The sequence below is a fragment of the Spermophilus citellus genome, assembly GCF_964194105.1.
Source record: "Spermophilus citellus genome assembly, chromosome: 12".
Lineage (NCBI taxonomy): Eukaryota > Metazoa > Chordata > Mammalia > Rodentia > Sciuridae > Spermophilus > Spermophilus citellus.
Genome location: NC_138198.1, coordinates 29,502,404 through 29,523,704, shown reverse-complemented (window position 1 = coordinate 29,523,704; position 21,301 = coordinate 29,502,404). Strand labels below are relative to the sequence as shown.

General features: G+C 37.1%; 1 pseudogene across 1 annotated transcript in view; it reads left to right on the top strand.

Moving 5' to 3' along the window:
• LOC308631403 (SNW domain-containing protein 1-like) overlaps positions 1-20,498 on the top strand; it is a 58,919-nt pseudogene extending 38,421 nt beyond the window's left edge. Inside the window, exon 4 of the transcript in view lies at positions 18,926-20,498. The product of the transcript in view is annotated as an SNW domain-containing protein 1-like (transcript). The remainder of the gene's footprint in view (positions 1-18,925) is intronic.
• The last annotated feature ends 803 nt before the right edge of the window (positions 20,499-21,301 follow it).

The window sequence follows — 21,301 nt, the reverse complement described above, 5'->3', positions numbered from 1 at the left end:
TGGTAAACAAAACCCATTTCCTTTGCAAGAATAAAGGAACAAGAGTTGACATTTGTTGAGGTTTTGACAATTGTTATAAGTGTACAAAGCACTGCTTGCCAATTTAATCTTTAGTATAAATGTATGAAGTAAGTCATATTCTCCTTATTATAAAGATAAGCTGTCTGAAGTCTACTGTAGACCCTTGCATATTTATTAACTACTGTGATGGGCAAAGTCTCTGAAAAATAAAATAATTTTTAAAAAAGATGGTCAATGCATGATACATGCATGTATGGAAATGATACAATGAAATCCATTAATTTATACATCTAATATGTGATGATAATTAATTAATTAATTAATATATGCACATATGAAAAAGGGGAGATTAGGACCGACACACAAGAGGGAGTACCAAGTGAGGACCTGGGGAGAAGATGGTATACACAATTCTGCAAGAGAATTCTGAGAAGAAAACATTCTAATGACATCTGGATCTCAGACTTACAACCTCCAGAACTTTGAGTTAGTAATTTCTATCATTCAGTCAACACTTTGTTATGGCAGCCCAAACTATTGCACACCCTTTCTACAGAGAGGAAGAGAAGGTGGACTCTGCCTTCTCCCATGGCAACCGTTGGCCCTATATCCCTGGAAGACAGGGCCTTCACATGAGTCTGCCACTGTCTAGCAGCATCTGACACCATTCTCATTATTTTAATGTTTTTGATGACATAACAGCTCTAGCAATTTGAAAACTGAATGACAGAATGGGTACAGATAGGTCAGTTTCAAAGTGAAGAAAACGAAGATGGGGTGGAAAACTTAAGGGATGCCAAAATATAGACATCAAGATAATGAATGTGCAATTTTCCAAAATCAAAATTAATGCAAAAAATCTATGATGAACTCCAAAATGTCAAAAATTTAAATAAGAGCAGAATGCACTGGATAATATTAAAAAACTTAATCACAGCTGGGCACGGTGGTGCATGCCTGTAATCCCAGCAGCTCAGGAGGCTGAGGCAGAAGGATGCCAAGTTCAAAGTCAGCCTCAGCAAAAGCAAGGTGATAAGCAACTCAGTGAGGCCCTGTCTACAAGTAAAATACAAAAAATAGGGCTGGGGATGTGGCTCAGGTGGTTGAGTGCCCGTGAGTTTAATCCCTGGTACCCAACAAAACAAAACAAAAAGTTAAACACAAAAATAGCACAGACTGCAGCAAATAAGAATGGAACCCCTGTCCCTAGGGCTGGAGTTGACCCAGAAGGCTTCAGCTGCCAGGAAAACAGGGAAATATAAATAGTGTCAAAGGAAAGGCAAGGACAGGCTGGCAGCAGAGGGCCATTCATGACTCTTTACCAACCAATATCAAAGTATTTCAATACTGTAATAATCCATACAACCACATTAGTTTAAGCTATGGAACACCAGACTATGAATACAGGTGGAATCAGACACTCCAGAGCTCTCTGACATAGGTGATGTTTATGTATGAATAAAAGTCCCCGGTATAGTTAAGGTATCCTTGAGTCTAAATTCACATAATATTTGCCTTTACATTCTTACAGTAGGGCTCAATATCTTGCCTTCCAGGGTGCTCAATAAATGCTGATGCTCTAACTAAACTATAGAAAACATCTTTATCTCCATGTAATTTGAACATTCTAGCAAAATGTAGATGATCCATGAAGAACAATTTTCTGAATGGAAATCATCTTTCATGGCCATTTTCACAATTGGTTCAAATATTATTTGTTGTCCTGCCAAGGTTCATATGAAAAGAAAGAAGACTGTATTCAAATTTTAAGTCAATCTCTTCACCTTGGATTACATTGCACACACAGAGGGGCTGATGAAGGGCTTGTGAGGCAGGGACATCTCACAGAGGTGAGACAAAGATGAGGAGTACATTCATGGACCAGCAACACCTAGAAGGAGGCTGCAGATCCAGGTTGAGTGATAGGGAGAGACATGCTCCTTGGACCTTGGCCTGAGACTGTTATCAAAGAACTGCTGCCACTTCAGCAGTGGGCTCAGAACTCAGCCCCTGCCAGAGCTGTCTCCAAGCAAGACCACCAGAGGTCAGGGAATGGGCATCCTGACCTCTTTCCCCTCCAGTCCTTCTCCCTAGAAATGTCTCCCATTGGGTGAAGGCAAACCATTGCCAGAGGTTCAGGGAGCCAGGCTGATGCAGGGTGGCATGAACACAGGAACACAGAAAAGAGCCAGATAGTGCAGAGTTGTGAATGTCATATGTATGTGTCTGCATTGATGGTCTGACAGTAATGTTGTGAACATCCAATAAAAAAAAAATTAAAAAAAAAAAAGCATATCAGAGGGCTGGGATTGTGGCTCAGTGTAGAGTGCTCACCTAGCACTGGGTTTGATCCTCAGCACCACATAAAAATGAAATAAAGATATTTTGTCCACCTACAACTAAAAAAATAAATATTAAAAAAAGGTTAAAAAAGGCATAGCAGAGGAGAGAAAGTAGAACATTAATATAAGACCATCATGCTATAATGCCACCATGTTGATATGTGCAGAATGAAGAAAGCTGAGACTGTTTTGAAAGAGTCATTCAGTGAGATGAACTTTGTTAGAAACCCCTTATATGTGGAAAGGTTCTATTCTAAACAATGCCTTACAAATCATTAATCATGTAATTTTGGTTATGATAATTAAAACTACACTTACTTTAATTCTCGTCACCTGTTAAGACTGTGCACAGTATCCAGAATACAAACAAAAGTAAAAGTCATCATGGGGCTAGAAAAACAATTAGCAATAATAAAATGATGAACACTGTAAGTTAAAAGAATAAAAATCAGAAACTAATCAGCCCCCCGCATCTTCAAAAGGCTAAGCAAATTGAAAAGAACTTAGATATTTCACTAGGACATGATAAATTGATTGTAAAATTAGTAAAACCTATTTTACTATATTAACACATTTGGAGATTATGATTTTGATGTATAAGTGAGAGACTGATACTTGAATTTTCATTGCAGCAATCTATTGTTTGGATTTGTTTGGGGCTGCAGCAGATAATTGCCCAATCTTCTTTCTTAGTTGATGCTTATGTTCAATCCCAGAAAACTTCCTTCAAAGTGCAGTTCTATGGACAAACTTGACCCAGACTAAATCACCTGGATTTAGTGACCTTAGTTATATCTCCATTCACTTGTCCCAGGTGTTTCTAAATGTATGGTCAATTATGAGATTGTGAGTACTTTTTAGTCACATTCTATTTGATAATAATGGCATTTGTCCTTTTTCAGAGAGTATGGAACATAGATTGTGTTTTCACAGGTCTGATGTATAAAGTGAGAATAAATCAATGTTAATGTCATATTCTATCCTTTTTAGAAGTGAGCAATAGAACTATAAAGGGATCTATTCCCCTAATCTTATTTAATTTTTAGAAAAATTATTAGTATGAGCAAATATGTGCTTTTCTAGACCCCTAAGAGACTCTATCTAGCTCATTCAACACAGAGATGTATTGATCAGCCACTATATGTCGCACCTTAGCAGAGTGCTGTGTTATCCCCTGTAGTAGGACCACAACATCAGAAACTGAAGAAACATTTAAACTCATCCAAAAAAGCTTGTTTAGATTATTTCTTTCCTGGGGGAAGAAAACTTCAATTACCTAAGCAATTCTGAGCTAAGGACATCCCCTCAATTGATTACAGTAAGTGACTTTGCTCCCTAGCTTTGTTGATATTTGTGTGTTACTTCTATTCAGATGTATCAGATTTATTTGGATATATAACTAACTTTACTAGTGTCAATTTTAAGATGAAAAACTCACATATATGTTAGAAAGAAGCAAAAAAGCTCATTTCAGAAGCAAACAAACAAAATATATAAAGGAAAGCTATAGGAAGCCTGGTTTTCCACTTGTCTACACCCTGCAGACTTCTTAAGCCCCTCTATCAAAGCCATGTAGCATGTTAAGGCATCAATTTAAGACTCTTAATGCTTTTTTGTTGCATTCTTTGTTTTCTGTGTTTGCCATATGAGTGAATTTGGTGGTACAAGCATTAATATCACAAGGTATCGTGATTCTTTAAGAGAACATTTCCTGCAAAACTTTCTAGGAATTAAAAAATCCATTTGTTGCAATAATAGAAGGCATACAACATAAATATGTCTGACTTGAGAAAAAATTAACTTTTTACATCAGTTATTTAGAAATGTAATTTCTGGAGAGTAACATTTGCACATTTATATTTTAAATATACATTCCTTGATTGACCTACAAAGGAACAATATATAATAGTTTATGTATCTCCATGAACCAGGGAAAATGTTGATATTATAAATGTTAAAAATATCATCCACCTTATGAATAAAAAGTTCATCACATGCAATTTAGCTTCAATTTCCTGATATTAAGTAATCTAAAATATTACTTTGGGATGATTAAACATATTTATTATCTACTGATTGAGTGCTTAAGTGAAAGTTCACATACCAAATCAATGTGGGAAGAGCCAGTAGTCAACCTTGACATAAAGGTTTAGAAACTAATGGCTGTCATAAACCAGCTCAAGATGAGGACAATATCCCCAAGGAAAGATAAAGCAATGGATCTTGAGGTTTTCTTTTGTAATAAAAGTTGGCTTCATGCAGTGTTTCTTTTTATTGAAAGGAAACAAATGAAGTTATCTACAAATTTACTCTGGTTCAGAGAAGCTGAACTGAATAACAAATTTATATAATTATATAACTAATTAGAATATGCCAGAAGGCCAAATCAGTTGGACAATTATTGAAATGCAACTTCATGTTTAGATTAAATGTTAAAATGTAATTTTGTGTTCAGCGTAAAGGTTAATATGCATCTCTAATATTGCCATACAATTATAAACTCACTTATACTTCAAGATCTTCCCCAAAATCATCACCTGGAAGTGGATACAGATTTCACTTTAAAATTTCACAATCCATCTTCTCATGCCAGTGGCTTCTAACACCTAAGAAGAGAATGATAATTGCAGAACCAGTCCCAACTTTGAGTTACTAATAACTAGTGAGCCTCATTATAAATCCTCAAATACACCGTAAACATACCAGGTATGAAATCAAATCCATAATCCAACACCAGTCCCTTGGGTATAGAGTATTATTATCTTACCAGTTGTCCAAGGCAGACCCAGTAGAATCCCTGACATCTTTGTCTCCCAATAGTCAGTCATTCTGGTCCTTTTCTAAGGCTGCTTCAAATCCACCATGTAAGTATTTATCCTCTGGTATCATCCAAATTCAAGTGACTTGTTCTTGACCTAAACAGGAGACAACAACATCTACCCTTGATGTCACCCATTCTCCACATGCAGCCAGGATAGTCTTCTCAAAATGTGTATCAAATTTGTTGATCCACTGCTTAGTGCTGCTGCAGGAATCAAATATTGCCAGACTGTTTTGGCCAACTCCTATCATATGACCAAGGGTACACCTTGAAGAAAGCCACTGAAACAGGAACAAAGAAGATTTCATCTAAGGGGATTGAGGTCAGAAATTTGGACTAAACTGCAACTCACTTTTCCTTTGAGTCTGGTGGCTTGCACAACCAGCTGAAGAAGGTGTGGAAGCCAAGTTGGTGGACATGATTGCATTTGAGGACTGAGCCTTCGAAGAACATAGTTGGTGGTGAAGTGCTTGAGATCTGCTGTGCCCCCTTTACCCAGGGCAGTTGGTTACCCTGCCGTACAAGTAGAATTCTCAGGAGTCACCTGAGATCCTGACACCCAGCAGAGATGAGCATCTGCCAGGCTCTAGGAGTGTGTTGACCTAATTTTTATGTAGTTGACTCCACCCAACAAAGTTACACACAGAATGTGATCTCAGCCACCAGAGCTTCCCATTTAGAACTCCATGTCAGCCTCAACCTGGAAATGCATCAATCTACTCTGCCCCAACCAAACTCCAGCAGACAGTACTTCCCACTCCATCCTACCTTGTATGGGTGAGTAGAGAAGCTAAGAGCCATTTAAACCAGCTTTGAACCTATGCCACTCCAGCCAAGAGTCTCTTGAGCAACATAAGAGTAAGGGTTGAATCACCCCCAAGCCCTTGCTCTCTCTAAGGGGTACAGAGCTCAAGACAAAAATGGAAAGAAGGACAGTGTGGCATAAGTAGTAGATATCAGTCCTTGTCCACAGTTTTGACCACATCAATAGAGACAATTCTTTCATTTTTCATTATGAATTTTTTTGTTTTTGTCGTATATGTTGATTGGCTTACACTGTGGATATATAAAGAGATTTTTATCTTATCATTTTCTCTTTTGATTATCCTTTTACTATTTTGTTTTGTTTTTTAAAGATTAGTATTTTTTTTCTTTTTTCTTTTTGGTTAATTTTCTCAGCTTCTCCCTCTAATAGTTAAATTCTCTTGTTCTCTATCAATCTGACACTGTATTTTGTTTCAGTTTAAAACTTTTGTTATCCCCCGATTCATTATGGCCTTCACTTTCTACCTCTCTTCTACTTTATATTTTTCACCTTTGGCAAAATATTCTAACCTTTCTTTTGCCTTCCTTTCTCATTTTATTCCTTCTTAACTGTATTTTTGCCATATTTTAAAACTATTTAGTTTACATAATTTTTATTCCCACCATTTATTTTTTTTGCAGTTATTACTACTGTGGGTGTTACAGCTGACATTAGTGTTTACTTTAATGCTAAATCTAGTTCACTGTTTGTTGTTGCTGTTTTAATTTATGACACCATCACTTCTCATTTTGTGATTAATTAGTATTGTAGATATCAAAATTGACACCTGGTATTTATTTGAATGTTGCAAATTGTTCACTCTTATTGTTGCTGTCATTTATTTTCCCTTTTCTGTAGTTGCTGGGTATTGGATGCGACACTTCAAAGTGGTGGAGCATAGTCTCTACTACTGTGTTACCCCCAATCCAGCTCCCTCCCATCTCATGTCACTGATTAATGTTACTCTTTTCTTCCTACTCTTCCTCCCTGCTCTGTTCATATTTGCTCTCATTATATCAAAGAAGACATTTGGCACCTGTTTTTTAGGGATTGGCTAGCTTCACTAAGCATAATCTGCTCTAGTGCTGTCCATTTCCCTGCAAATTCTATGATTTTGTCATTTTTTATTGCTGCATAGTACTCCATTGTGTATAGATGCCACATTTTTTTTATCCATTCATCTACTGAGGGGCATCTGGGTTGGTTCCACAGTCTAGCAATTGTGAATTGTGCTGCTATGAACATCGATGTGGCAGTATCCCTGTAGCATGCTCTTTTAAGGTCTTCAGGGAATAGTTCAAGAAGGGCAATAGCAGGGTCAAATGGTGGTTCCATTCCCATCTTTCCCAGGAATCTCCAAACTGCTTTCCAAATTGGCCGCACCAATTTGCAGTCTCACCAGCAATGTACAAGTGTACCCTTTTCTCCACAACCTCTCCAGCACTTGTTGTTGTTTGACTTCATAGTGGCTGCCAATCTTACTGGAGTGAGATGGTATCTTAGGGTGGTTTTGATTTGCATTTCTCTGACTGCTAGAGATGGTGAGCATTTTTTCATGTACTTATTGATTGATTGTATATCCTCCTCTGAGAGGTGTCTGTTCAGGTCCTTTGCCCATTTGTTGATTGGGTTATTTGTTATCTTGTTTTCTAATTTTTTGAGTTCTTTGTATACTCTGGATATTAGGGCTCTATCTGAAGTGTGAGGAGTAAAGATTTGTTCCCAGGATGTCGGCTCCCTGTTGACCTCTCTTATTGTTTCTCTTGCTGAGAAAAAACTTTTAAGTTTAATTAAGTCCCATTTGTTGATTCTTGTTGTTAACTCTTGTGCTATGGGTGTCCTATTAAGGAATTTGGAGCCCGACTCCACAATCTGTAGATCGGATCCAACTTTTTCTTCTACCAGACGCAGAGTCTCTGGTTTGATATCCAGTTCCCTGATCCATTTTGAGTTAACTTTTGTGCATGGCGAGAGAAAGGGATTCAGTTTCATTTTGTTGCATATGGATTTCCAGTTTTCCCAACACCATTTGTTGAAGATGCTATCCTTCCTCCATTGCATGCTTTTAGCCCCTTTATCAAATATAAGATAGTTGTAACTTTGTGGATTAGTCTCTGTGTCCTCTATTCTATACCATTGGTCCACCCGCCTGTTTTGGTACCAGTACCATGCTGTTTTTGTCACTATTGCTTTGTAATATAGTTTGAAATCTGGTATAGCTATACCACCTGATTCACACTTCCTGTTTAGAATTGCTTTTGCTATTCTGGGTCTTTTATTTTTCCATATGAATTTCATGATTGCTTTGTCAATTTCTACAAGATATGCTGTTGGGATTTTGATTGGCATTGCATTAAACCTATAGAGAACTTTTGGTAATATTGCCATTTTGATGATGTTAGTTCTGCCTATCCATGAACAGGGTATGTTTTTCCATCTTCTAAGATCTTCATCAACTTCTCTCTTTAGGGTTCTGTAGTTTTCATTATATAAATCTTTAACCTCTTTTGTCAGGTTAATTCCCAAATATTTTATTTTTTTTGAGGATATTGTGAATGGAGTGTTTTTCCTCATTTCCGTTTCAGAAGTTTTGTCGCTGATATACAGAAATGCCTTTGATATATGCGTGTTGATTTTATATCCTGCCACTTTGCTGAATTCATTTATTAGTTCTAGTAGTTTCTTTGTAGACCCTTTTGGGTCTTCTAGGTATAGAATCATGTCATCTGCAAATAGTGATAATTTAAGTTCTTCTTTTCCAATTTTTATGCCTTTAATTTCTTTCGTCTGTCTGATTGCTCTGGCCAGTGTTTCGAGAACTATATTGAATAGAAGTGGAGATAGAGGGCATCCCTGTATTGTTCCGGAGTTTAGAGGGAATGCCTTCAACTTTTGTCCATTCAGAATGATGCTAGCCTGCGGCTTAGCATAGATAGCTTTTACAATGTCAAGGTAAGTTCCTGTTATCCCTAATTTTTCTAATGTTTTGAACATAAAGGGATGCTGTACTTTGTCGAATGCTTTCTCTGCATCTATTGAGATGATCATATGGTTCTTATCTTTAAGTCTATTGATGTGGTGAATAACATTTATTGATTTCCGTATGTTGAACCATCCTTGCATCCCAGGGATGAATCCTACTTGGTCATGGTGCACAATTTTTTTGATGTGTTTTTGTATTCGATTCGCCAGAATTTTATTGAGGATTTTTGCATCTAGGTTCATTAGAGATATTGGTCTGTAGTTTTCTTTCTTTGATGTGTCTTTGTCTGGTTTCGGAATCAGGGTGATGTTGGCCTCATAGAATGAATTTGGAAGAGCTCCCTCTTTTTCTATTTCCTGAAATAACTTGAAAAGTATTGGTTTTAATTCTTCTTTAAAGGTTTTGTAAAACTCCGCTGTATACCCATCCGGTCCTGGGCTTTTCTTGGTTGGTAGTCTTTTGATGGCTTCTTCAATTTCATCCATTGATATTGGTCTGTTCAAATTGTGTGTATCCTCCTGACTCAGTCTGGGAAAATCATATGACTTAAGAAATTTATCGATGTCTTCACTATCTTCTATTTTGTTGGAATATAGGTTTTCAAAATAATTTCTTATTGTCTTCTGTATTTCTGTAGCATCTGTTGTGATATTGCCTTTTTCATCCCGTATGTTAGTAATTTGAGTTCTCTCTCTTCTTCTCTTCGTTAGCATGGCTAAAGGTCTGTCGATCTTATTTATTTTTTCGAAAAACCAACTTTTAGTTTTGTTAATTTTTTCAATAGTTTCTTTTGTTTCAATTTCATTGATTTCCGCTCTAATTTTAATTATTTCTAGCCTTCTGCTACATTTGCTGTTGTTTTGCTCTTCCTTTTCTAGGGCTGTGAGATGAAGTGTGAGCTCATTTATTTGTTGTTTTTTTCTTTTTTTGAGGAATGACCACCAGGCGATGAATTTTCCTCTTAAAACTGCTTTCATTGTGTCCCATAGATTCTGATATGTTGTGTCTGTATTTTCGTTTATCTCTAAGAATTTTTTAATTTCCTCCTTTATGTCTTCTGTAACCCATTGATCATTCAGTAACATATTGTTCATTTTCCATGGGATGTAGGATTTTTCCTTCCTTCTTTTATCATTGATTTCCAATTTCATTCCATTATGATCAGATAAAATGCATGGTATTATCTCCACCCCTTTATATTTACTGAGGGTTGCCCTATGGCATAATATATGGTCTATTTTTGAGAAGGATCCATGTGCTGCTGAGAAAAAAGTATATCCATTTGATGATGGTTGATATATTCTATATATGTCAGTTAAGTCTAGGTTGTTGATTGTGATATTGAGTTCTATAGTTTCTTTATTCAATTTTTGTTTGGAGGATCTGTCCAATGGTGAGAGAGGTGTGTTGAAGTCACCCATAATTATTGTGTTGTGGTCTATTTGATTCTTGAACTTGAGGAGAATTTGTTTTATGAATGTCACAGCACCATTGTTTGGTGCATAAATATTGATAATTGTTATGTCTTGTTGGTGAATGGTTCCTTTTAACAGTATATAATGCCCTTGTTTATCCCTTTTGATTAACTTCGTCTTGAAGTCGATTTTATTCGATATGAGGATGGCCACTCCTGCTTGCTTACGAGAACTGTGTGCGTGGTATATTTTTTCCCATCCTTTCACCTTCAGCCTGTGTATGTCTTTTCCAATCAGATGTGTCTCCTGGAGGCAGCATATTGTTGGATTTGTTTTTTTAATCCATGATACCAGCCTCTGTCGCTTTATTGGAGAGTTTAGGCCATTAACATTCAGAGTTACTATTGATATATGGTTTGAACTTCCATCCATGTTTGATTGTTTATCCTCGTTTTTTTTTTTAAATATTTAGTTTGTTTCTCCGTGATTATCTTTCCCCTCGCCCTCTGTCTTTACTGAGGCACTTCCCACTGATGGTTTTGGTTATTGTTTTTCATTTCTTCCTTGTGTAGTGTTTTGCTCAAAATGCTTTGCAATGCAGGTTTTCTGGCTGCAAATTCTTTTAACTTTTGTTTATCATGAAAGATCTTTATTTCGTTGTCATACCTGAAGCTTAATTTTGCTGGATACAGAATTCTTGGTTGGCATCCATTGTCTTTCAGTGTTTGAAATACATTGTTCCATGACCTTCTTGCTTTCAGTGTGTGTGATGAAAAATCCGTTGTTAACCGTATTGGTTTACCCCTAAATGTAATCTGTCTCCTTTCTCTTGTAGCTTTTAATATTTTCTCTTTGTTCTGTATATTGGATATCTTCATAACAATGTGTTTTGGCGTTGGTCTACTGTGATTTTGTGTGCTCGGTGTCCTGTATGCATCTTCAATTTGTATATCTATTTCCTTTTTTATTTCTGGAAAGTTTTCTGTAATTATTTCATCCAGCAGGTTTCTCATTCCCTTGGTGTGAATCTCTGTACCTTCTTCTATCCCGATGACTCGTAAGTTTGGTTTCTTCATGTTATCCCAAATCTCTTGGATGTTTTTCTCATGATTTTTTACCAGCCTTTCTGAGTTGGCTAGACTCTTTTCAAGATGGTATATTTTGTCTTCATTATCTGACGTTCTGGTTTCTACTTATTCCACTCTGTTAGTGATACTCTCAATTGAGTTTTTAATCTGGTTTAACATTTCCTTCATTTCTAGAATTATTGTTTGATTATTCTTTATAATCTCTATCTCCTGATAAAGATGCTTGACTTCTTCTCTTAGGTGTTTATGTAACTCATTCTCAATGTGTTCTTTCGCTGCTTGAATTTGCTGTCTTGTATCCTCTTTGATGTTCCATTCCATCTGTCTAAGGTGTTCCTTGAGGTCTTTATATGACCATTTTTCTGATGACTCTAGGTCCTCCTGAATATTTAGGCTATCCTGCATTGTTTGTACTCCTTTTCTTCCTTGTTTCTTGAAGCTGCTCATGTTGCTTCTTGTTCTGATTGACTGCTGAGTTACTGTTTATTCCTATAAATTTATTTGATGCTAGGGAGGAAAGGTATTAGAAGGGAAGGGAAGAAGTCACTAAGGAGAATGAGAGTAGGCAGGTAGAATTCAAGGAAGGGGGATAAGAAAAATGAACAGACAAAAGAAGAAAGAAATAGGAACTAAAAAAGAACAAAAATTTAAAAAAAATATTAATAATAATTAAAAAAATTAAAATTAAGATTAGAAGAGAAAGAAGAAAAGAAAGAGAAAAGAAGAAAAAAAGAAAAAAAAAACAAGATAGAAAAATGAAGATGAAAGAAAAACCCCAATCAAGAGAAAAAAAAAATACCTAATAAATGCCGTCTTAGAGTTTGATTAACTTCTCTTCCACTAGGTGGCGCTGTGCCCACCAGGTCAAGTGTTTCCCGTCAGTGCGCTGGAACCAATCACTGTGCAGCAGCTCCTCCCAGACTGGGTGAGTCTCCAAACCTGAGTGCCTAGGGCCTCCTCTTGTGTCCAATCCCTTCCACTTTTCCTCTAGCCAGGCCCCTCTCACCACAGTACTGGCTACAGGCCAGGTCTGCTGCTCCCGGGAGCCCTGTTTTCATGAACAACTGGGCTCACTCCTCCAGATTGCCATTCCCTCAGACCCTAATTTTGTAGAGCTTGGTGCTGAGAATCCTCAGCGAATTTTGCTTGCCCTCCTGTAGCCACACCCCCGTAGCTGGTGCAAGAGACCTCAGCAGTCAGCCCTGGCGGGAGCGGCAAACTCTCACCACCCCCGACTCCCTCGGGCTGGCTGTAGCACTCACGGGAGAGCTGGGACGGGCTCTTAAGTTTTCCCCGATGCGTGGAGAGGGAAAGCCAGGTGTCCACACACCTGTAGCAGCAGGCTTCAATGAAGTTATCTCCTGCGTTGCAGCCCTGTGACTCCAGCCCTCTGCCACAGTGGTGTCCTCCGCAAACGGCGACAGTTCGCCTCCCCCTGCCGGGCGACCAACGCCTCGGGCGGGTCCCCACTGTCTCCCAAGCCCCGCCTGGACCCTGCGGCCACTACCCACGAAGGCCCGGCAGGCATCCACCTCCGCAGGATGAGAAGGGCTGACCAGCCGCCTCGGCTGGATGACTTAATGCTGAGTCGCCGCTGTCAGTCTCAGCTTTTCAGACGCGGCGGTGCGGGGCGCGGAACACGGAGAGGCTTACTCACTTCCCGCCGCCATCTTCCTCTTCTCGCTATTTCGGGATGATGGCGGGGTGCTGGTTCGCTCTCTCCGGGTGTGTCTCTGCCTCGAGCTCCCACGCCTCTCTCCTCCACGGCCTCCACAGTCAGCGCTGCCCTGGTCGCTCTCTCCGCCCCCGGAGTTCCCGGCTTCTAGCCAGCCGCGCCGCGTCCTGGTCTGTGTTTTTCTCCAGCAGCGCCCGGGGCCGGGGAGGCGACGGCCGGCAAGTACCACAGTCCCCGGGCCCCGAGTCGCAAACTGCTTTTCTTGAAAAAGAGTCGTAGCTAACAGACAAAGTAACATTTATGTGCCACTTAAGCAGTATTAGATCTGAAACTCCATTTCTGCCATTACATATCAATAGAGGAAATAGGCTTCTCTCCAGGACAAAGGTGTTTAATCAATAGTTAAGTTTTTGGTGAAACAGTCCTATACTGTCACTTGCATGATGCAGAACCAAGTGTTAAGAACAAGCCCAGACAGAAGACTATCTTTATTCTAATGTTAAAATCAATCTCTTTGGAATAGAGATTATGATTTGAACAAAAGAGAACACATTCTTTGATGTACTTCATATTGCCTGCACTACCAATCATCTTCAGCAGGTGTCATTTCACACACTGTGAGATTGTTAGCACAGTAGAGTGACCAGAGAAATCTGCCCAGCTGAAGCTGAATTCCAGGAAAAGACTCAGGGAAGTTGGAAAAATATTTTAACTTGCTCTTTGAGATTCATCCATCACAAATGTAGAATTACACCTGGCCTTAGCATTATGGTTACAGATTCATTAGCAGACAAGAGGTGGTGGCAGAGACTGGGAATTAGAAATTCGCATAAAGTGTAACTAGAAGGTTTAAAAAGATTCTCATTGCAAGAGCATTTAATGGGTTGTCTGCATTATCATGTTTATATTCTTTATATTAGAATAACTTTTTTCATAAAATGAGCATACATATACTTTAGCATTGGCAAAATATTTGCTAACTAAGACTTCACATTCAAATTCTGGAAGACTTCATATAATGTGTTTTGACAGCAGAAACACATGTCATTAGCTACCATACAGTCTGTTGGCTTAGTGCAATATAAAAATGCAAGATTGCCATTAAAAAGCAAAACAGAGGAGAGAAAGTGGAACATTAATATAAGGATACCACAGTATAATGCCATCATATGGCATATTGCTAGTGTGTAGAATAAATGAAGCTGAGATTGTTTAAAAAGAGTCACTCAGTGAGATGACCTTTATTATCAAGGCCCTATGTATGGTAGTGTTTGGTTGTTAAAATGCTTTTAAAGTTATTTGTCATATAACTTTAATTATAATAACCAATTATTACATATTTATATATATTATAAATATAATTATTATATATTTATTATATATATATATTATGTAACCACCACATTCAGTTTCATTTTCTTCATCTGGTAGGCTGTGGTCAATACCCAGAATATGTACAAAAGTATAAGAAATTTTGGGCAGAGAAAAAATAAGAATAATAAAATGAACATATTAGGATATTTAATAGGAGGAAACTAATTAGCCTTCCGCACCCTCAGAAGTCCAAGCAAGTTGAAAGATTTATTAGTCAGCTTTTGTTACTATGACAAAATACATGATAAATCAACTTAAAGAAGGAACTATAAATTAAAATATTTCATGATCACTAAACCAAAGAAATATTATACAAAGAACTCAAAAACAAATACCAGAGCTCTCAAATGGTTGAAACTCTCCAAAAGAGCAATTAAATATGTAAAAATTATGAATAAATTAAATCTATGAAACAAAATGTCTCAGAACAGCAGGCATCTCACAATAATTCTGGATATATATGGTCTGACTGGCAGAATGTATTGGAAAACCAAAAGCAACATATGCTGTTTGTAAGATACTCATATTAAATACCAATATATTTAAGACTTAAAGTAAAAAATGAAAAAAATATCATCAATTCAAATGAAATCCAAAAACAAACAGGAATAGTTTTTCTCATAGCTCATAAAATAGATTTTAAGCAAAAATTAATCAGAAGAGATGAGGAAACTCACTATAAAATGTTAAAAGGAATGATCAAAAAAGAAGATATAATGATAAGAAGTATTTATGCCCCAAGTGTTGATGCACTTAATTACATGAAACAAACACTTCTTTAGTACAAGTCCAGTCAGACCTCAATACAATGATATTGGGTGATTTGAATATACCCCTCCTACAATAGATAGATCATCCAAACATAAAATCAATGCATACAATTGTGATTTATACAATACTATAAATCAAATGAATGCAAAATATGTCTATATAATATTTCATCCAACAACAGCTGAATTTTTGTTCCTCAGGAACTCGTGGTATTTTTCCCAAAATAGGCCATATTTGAGGTCAATAAGCAAGTGTTGATAGAAACAAAAAAAATTATATTGTCCTTGGTACCTTATCAGGTCATAATGAAGTGAAATTCGAACTCAATAGCAGGAAAAAAGTATAGAAACCACATAAAAACATGGGTATTTAACGATTATCTTTTAAATGAATGGGTCATAGAAAAATGAGATCAGAAATAAATAAAATCTAGAATCAAACAAGAATAGAGATACAACATACTAAAATCTCTGTGACACTATGAAGGCAGTTTTAAGAAGAGAACATTTAGCATTAAGTGCCTATATACATACACACATGTACACATACACAGTAACAGCACACACAAAAAAAATCAGAATGATCCCAAATGAACAATCTAATGCTACATGTCAAAGTCCTAGAAATACAGGAACAAACTAATACCAAAACCAATGGAAGACAGAAAATAATAAAAATCAGAGCCAAAATCAATGAAATAGAGAATTTAAAAAATACAAAGGATCAATGGACTAAAGAATTGGTTTTTTGAAAAGATAAATAAGATTAATAAACCTCTAGCCAATTTACCTGAAAGAAAGAAATGACGCAAATCAACAAAATTAGAGATAAAAAAAGAGAGATCACCACAGACATGTCTAAAATTCAGAGGACCTTTAAGGTCTATTTTAAAAACTTATATTCAATAAATTGGAAGATCTAGAAAATATTTACAAATTTCTAGACACATATGTCCTTCTCAAATTGAACCAAAGAGATATAGGAAATAGAAACAGATCAATAGCAAGCAATGTGTTTAAAGCAGCAATTAAAAGTTATTGAACAAAGAAAAGTCCACCTGAGTTCTATCAGACTCTTAAATAACTAATGTCAATTCTCCTCATATTCTTATATGTAATAAAAAACAAGAATACTCTCAAACTCATATTATGAAGGCAGTATCATCCTGATACCAAAAGCACAAAAACACACATCAAGGAAAGAAAAATACAGACCAAGATCCCTGATGAACATACATGGAAAAATACTAGTAAAACATTAGCAAACCATGTTCAAAAACACATTAAGAAGATTATATACCATGATTAAGTTAGATTCATCCAAAGGATGCCATATTGGTTCAATATACATAAATCAATGTAATTCATCACATAGACTCAAGAACAAAAATTGCACAATTATCTCTACAGATGCAGAAAAAGCCTTTGGCAAAATTTACCACCCAGTTATGTAAAAAGCATTGAAGAAATTAGGGATAGAAGGAAATTACCTAAATATCATAAAGTCTATATATGACAAATCCAAAGCTAATTTAAAAACTGAAAGCTTTTCCTCTAAAATCAGGAACAAGACAAGGATGTCCACTCTCACCACTCCTATTCATTATGGTTCTTGAAATTCCAGCCAGAGCAATGAGGCAAGAGAAGAAAATTAAAGGGATGCAAATAGGAAATGAAGAAGTTAAACTATTTCTGTTTGCTGGTGACATGATCCTATACACAGAGGACAGCCCCCCTGCAAATATATATATATATATATATATATATATATTTATATTTCCCACACACACACCGGAAGATGTCTACCTCTGATCAACAAATTCAGCAAATCAGCAGGATTAACATACAAAAAAAATCAATAGCTTTCCTATGTGTCAATGATGAACCTACCCAGAAAAAAATCAAGGAAACTGGGCTGAGGAGGTGGCTCAAGCAGTAACACGCTCACCTGGCATGTGTGGGGCGCTGGGTTCGATCCTCAGCACCACATAAAAATAAAATAAAGATGTTGTGTCCACCGAAAACTAAAAAATAAATAAATAAATTTAAAAAAACAAGGAAACTACTTCATTCACTGTAGCCTCAAAAAAAATACTTATGAATAAATGTAACAAAGTAAAATACCTCTACAATGAAAATTATAAAATACTGAAGAAATAAATTAAAGAAAACCTTAGAAGATGTAAAAACTGAACATGTTTTAGGGTAGGTAAAATTAAAATAATCAAAAAGACCATATCACCAAAAGCAATCTAGAGATACATATCAAATACCAATGTTAATCCTTACAGAACCAGAAAAAAAAGTGTTCTAAAATTTTTATGCAAGAATAAAAGGCTCAGAATAGCCAAAGCAATCCTGAGCAACAAAAGCAAGGTTGGAGGCATCACAATAACTGATCTCAAATTATATTACAGAACTATAATTACAAAATCAGTATTGGCATAAAAATAAATATGAAGATTAAGCTGGGTGGGGTGGCACACTCCTATAATCCCAGCATTTTAGGAGGCTGTGGCAGAAGGATGGGGAGTTCAAAGCCAGCCTCAGCAAAAGCCAGGCCCTAAGCAACTCAGTAAGACCTTGTCTCTAATTATAATACAAAATAGGGCTGGGGATGTGGCTTGTGGTTCAGTGCCCCTGAGTGTCATCCCTGGTATCCCCACCAAAAAAAAAAAAAAAAAAATGAAATAAATACAAAGATCAATGGAATAGACTAGAGGACACATAGACAAACACACCAGACATAAACACAGTCATCATTTGACCAAGTTGCCAAAAACATACATTGGAAAAAAACAAAACTCTTTTAACAAATGGTGATGGGAAAACCATGTATCTATTTGTAGAAAAATGAAACTAGATCCCTATGCCTCCTGCTCCACAAAAATCAACTCCAAGTGGATAAAAAAAAAAAAAAAAAAAACATAGGAATTAGACCAGGAGCATTAAAACTCCTAGAAGAAAAAATAGGTTCAGAGAAAGAAAAGTACACACCAAGATCCCTGATTGCAAAAATACTAGTAAAACATTAGCAAACCACGTTCAAAAACACATTAAGAAGATTGTACACCATGATTAAGTTGGATTCATCCAAAGGATGCAATATTGGTTCAATATCCTTAATAAGACTCCTAAAGCTCAAGAGATAAAAACAAGTATCAATGTGCAATGTCATTGAATTTAAAAGCTTCTGCACAGCAAAGGGAGCGCCCTCTAACCCACCGGATGCTTCAGCGAAGAATACATGAGATTCCAGCAGCCGACTACACCATGGCTCTGCAAAGGAATTCATTAAGAGTGTAAAGAAAGAGTCTACAGAATGGGAGAAAATCTTTGCCAGTCACTCTTCTGACAGGGGGTTAATATCCAGAGTATATAAAAACTGAAAAGGATTCGGGTCCTGCATATGGGGGAGGGTCTTTGTGTAACCACATTTTTCTTTTTCTTTGTCCACACACCCCAGGCGGTGAACTGGCCTGGAACTCCAAACAACGTAGGCTGAGATCATGGCTATATCTTCGGGCTGCCTGCTGTGAGAACTAGGCCTCACTGAAGCTGGGGTCTTCCCTGAGGGTCTTTGTGGCCAAGAACCATTGCTTGGCCTAGTGTCCTGTGTTCTTCCCTGAAGCATCGGGTGGGTTAGAGGGCACTCCCGCCTGCCCAAAGCTCAGCTTTTTATGGACACCTACCCAGCTGTCTCAAGAGCAGCTTGAGGCTGAAGAAAAAACAAGATCTCGGAGGTCATGGCAGACCTCACTGGCCTCCTCCCAAAGAGAAGCCCCACCTGGATACAGGTACTGAAAAGGATGGATATCTTAGTTGTTAGAGAATTTTGGAAATGGAAGTTCTTTTCCTGAGATCCATGTAGTGCAGTATCCATTGGATATGAGACCAAAGGGAAAAAATGTCAAATGCACTGGCCATTCAGGTGGATCCTGAGGAAAAATTAAATATGATGCAATTGCTCAAAAATGACAGTCAAAAGACAAGGTCATTTATAGCAAATTCACTGACCTGGTTCCAAAGAAGGTTATGAATATAGATGATCCAGAAAAGACCTGCTGAAGAAGCTATTAAAGAGATAACAGAAAAGTCAAGGGTAGCCTTAGAGAAATCAGTAAGCAAAAAGTTTGCCGCAGCCATGCCAGTACCAGCAGCTGATAAACTGGCTCCTGCTCAGGACATCCCCTACACACCATCTCAGCAGGGAGTAGCTTTCAACTCTGGAGCTAAACAGATGGTTATTTGAATGATAGAAATGCAGAATGATCCAATGGTATCTTCAAGATTCAAGGTTAATAAGAAAATTCCCTACACCTGTCTTGCATTCTTCTTACACCTGTCATGCATTCTCCTAGTCAAAAGGTTACTGTGAAGGGACAACAAGAGTGGCAGATTCCTCCTTGTACTTCCAACTGGAAAAATGCAAAGGATTAAAAAATTTCATTTGATAAATGTCTAGCTGCTGATGGAAGAGGACTTCGGACAGTAAACATAACAGAGAATTTTGCCAAACTGGCCAAAGTGCTCAACGTTGCTGATCGGAAGGTTCATGAAGCTGTGGAAATGGATGCACAAGTAGCAAAAGATGGCTCAAAAAAAAAAAAGGAGAAATATGAAGGAAAACTTTTTAAAAAATGGCCCCAAAAACCAGAGAGAAGAGAGCAGGATCAAGACCTGTGTGGAAAAAGAGGATAGTTAGGCACATGAGAGAGATGAAATCGGTCATGATAGACAATAAGAGAAACTGCATGACTGGAATATTCTTAGGGCAGCTTCTGATAAGAGGTCAAAGCTGCAGAGAAATGAGAATAGAAATATCAGTGAAGTCATTACTCTTGGTGTACCTAGTCCTTGGAATTCTAATGAAGTGCATTATAACCAAAAGCTTTTCAACCAATCCAAGGGTATGGACAGTGGATTCCTAGATGCAGAGAATGAAATTTACAGTGTTTATGATCAAGCCTGGAGAGGTGGTAAAGATAAGGCCCAGAGTATTTATAGGCTCAGTAAAAATCTGGACAAGAACATGTTTGGTAATGACCTAGAAACCAGAATAAAGACCAACAGATTTGTTCCTGACAAGTTTTCTGGTTCAAACCTTAGAGAGGCCGAGAAGACCAGTTCAGTTGGAAGAAAATCCTTTGGGTTTTGACAAGTTTTTGGAAGAAGCCAAACAGCATGGTGGCTGTGAGGATTGAAAATTCTACTTTGAATTATTTAGCTTTTTTAAACAATGGGTTGTGTTTGTGCTTCTTCTACCTTTCAATTCTTACAGAACATACTGCCCCCACACAGTATTAAGACCATTTTGTATGATGCTAGTAGTCTGGGGTAATATTTTACATAAGAACAACTGCTTATAAATAGGTTACCCCAACCATGATGAGAAGGTTGTGCTTACCTAATGAATTTTGCAGCTATTATGATATTTTAGTTTGGAGTGGGGAAAGTAAGGTCTTGCTTAGTACAACTATTTGTTTCAAATAAAAACATTTAGACCCCAAAACAAACAAACAAAAAACCCTCAAAACACTTAACACCAATAAATAAATAAAATGTTTTTAAAAACCCACTAAAAGATGGGCAAAAATATTTAATTAGATATTTTCTAAAGAAGAAATACAAATGAACAAAAAACATATGGAAAAAAAATGTTCAACATTTTTAGCAAAATCAAACTACACTAAGAGCTGCCGGGTGCAGTGGCACATGCCTGTAAAACCAGTGACTTGGGAGGCTGAGACAGGAAGATCGAAAGTTCAAAGCAGCCTCAGCAAAAGCAAGGTGCTAAGTAACTCAGTAAGACCCTGTCTCTAAATAAAATACAAAATAGGGTTGGGGATGTGGCTCAGTGGTCAAGTGCCCCAAGTTTAATCCCCAGTACAAAAAAAAAAAAAAGTTAAACTAAGATTTCATCTCACCTCAGAATGGCAATCATCAAGTTAATGATAATTGCTGGCAATGGTGTGGGAAGAAAGGTACACATACATTATTGGTGGGA